The 2,162-nt window shown below is 36.1% G+C and overlaps 1 non-coding gene across 1 annotated transcript; it reads left to right on the top strand.

Annotated features, from left to right (window-relative positions):
- The first annotated feature begins 416 nt into the window (after window positions 1-416).
- LOC134418127 (U2 spliceosomal RNA) lies at window positions 417-556 on the top strand. Its single transcript, XR_010027714.1, has one exon. It is a non-coding gene; the product is annotated as a U2 spliceosomal RNA (small nuclear RNA).
- Window positions 557-2,162: the final 1,606 nt, after the last annotated feature.

Here is a 2,162-nt window from a genome sequence, read left to right on the forward strand (position 1 = left end):
TCCTGTCCAGACCACAGCCGGCGAATTTGTCTAGGAGTATGCTATGGGAAACAGTGTCGAAGGCCTTGCTGAAATCCAGAAAAACAACACCTACAGCCTTCCCTGTATCCACTAGCCGGGTTACCTGGTCATAAAAGGTGATCAGGTTAGTCAGACATGATCTACCCCTCCTAAATCTGTGCTGGCTGGGTCTGATACCCTGGCCGTCCTGCAAATTTTGCATGATGGCACATAATATAAACTGTTCCATTATTTTGCCAGGTATAGAGGTCAGGCTGACTGGTCTATAATTGCCAGGATCTTCCTTTGCACCCTTTTTGTGAATGGGTATCACATTGGCCAGCTTCCAGTCATCCGGAACCTCACCAGTAATCCATGACTGTTGGTAAATGATAGAGAGTGGCTTTGCAATTTCATTTGCTTCTCGGCCTTTTGGCTAAGATCAAGTGTAGTGTGTAGTGTAGTATTAAAGAATGTTTATGCTGCTACATATAAAAATGCATGCCTATAGTAAGATAGTATTTCCATCATCATTACCAAAACACTTTTACTTGTTCTTTTAAAAATATTGAGGCAATTACAAAACAAAAAACTGAAAACAATTTCTAGAGAGGTGGACTACACCTAAGGGAATTCTTCCAATAAGTATCTAAAAGCCATACAGGTAGGTAAGATCAAATATTTAAGTGGTAATTAATTCTAGGTTTGCAGCTGTTGAAACTATAATTGCATATTAATAACTCCAAGTGTCTTTACAGATGATGAAAGAAATAATTCCTACAATAAAGGGAGCTTCTTTCCAGGTTCTCTTTTTTCTTTTTTTCCTTTTTTTTCCCTTTTATTTCTTGTTTGGTTAAAAGTCCAGTGTAACGTGTCACACTACCTTTCTTCAAGTTTGGCCATCAATTTACAAACCCTGAAACTGGTGAGGTTTTCATTTCAGTATTCTGGTTGTTTGTTTTTTGTTTTTAAATAAACCTATTTTCAGAAACAAATAAATGCTTGGTGAAAGCTTTAAATACAAAATAAATGCCTGTGCAGGAAATGAAACTAGTTTTCTAGTTTCAATTCGTTTCTTTTCTAGAAATGAGACTGGAGTATGTGAGTGAGTGAGTGAGTGAGTGAGTGAGTGAGCTAGTTGTTTGGATGCTGTTTTTAAACAAAGGTTACATTGTAATTTATTAATTTATTTATTGAATTTTAAAAATATACTTAAAACTACAGTTTATTCTTCAGTTGTTGATAGCAAAAAAGCTTGGACTAATAAGCATTACTGCTTGCTTAGTAGAAAATCTGAGTTTTCCATTGTAAAATGTCTTCACCATTTTGCCGAAATTTCACTGATTTACTCCAGTAATTTGTTTCTCCGCTGAATTTATTAAATAAGGAACCTGGGAAAAGTGGTTTTTTTCCCCCTGTTCCTATTGTTACTAGAAGAGACTTGATAATGCTTTATTGACGTTAAAAATGTCTTCCAAGCATCTGACTTTGCAATAGTGAGAAAACAAAATCTTGGACTTTTCAACAAAGATTGAATCCTCCAAACTGCCCATATTAGAACTACTTTATCACACACATAGGCAGTGCAGTGTTTTTTGCTCCCTCTTTGACAATTAAGCAAAATGGGGGATTTTTTATGATCATGTAAGTGTTAAATTTTATGGTATCATTGGGACCAGTAAAACCAAGCAGTTTTTTTTTGGAGACCCAGAATCTTCTCTACTTGTCGTTTGGCGAGTAGCTTGGGCGTGTCCTAGAGGTCTTGAGCTGATCTCCCAGTTTACTCTAATCAAAACTAATCCTATTTTACTGCTTCTGAGTATGTACCAAAGCAGAGGAAAACTTGAAAGATCAAGTCTGAATGTGTAATTCCTTGTCTTGGATTTTAGAGCGAAGATAGATGTTTCCTCTGGCAAAACATATTTTGCAATCATGTTGTCTGTCTTTACAAGTTGTTACTTTGGTGTCTGGAAAGCTTCCATACAAATAGTGTATTTTTTGAAAAGGATCTGAATAGAATTAGAAACAATAGGAAAATCCTTTATGAGAAAATCCAAGAAATATACAAACCCTGCACCATCAAGAGATCCATTTGAATTCAGTGGTCCACCTAGTTCATCTCTGACAAAGACCAGGAGTTGGAAAAGACAACTGAAGGAATA

The sequence above is a fragment of the Melospiza melodia genome, chromosome 4, assembly GCF_035770615.1.
Source record: "Melospiza melodia melodia isolate bMelMel2 chromosome 4, bMelMel2.pri, whole genome shotgun sequence".
Classification (NCBI taxonomy): Eukaryota; Metazoa; Chordata; class Aves; order Passeriformes; family Passerellidae; genus Melospiza; species Melospiza melodia.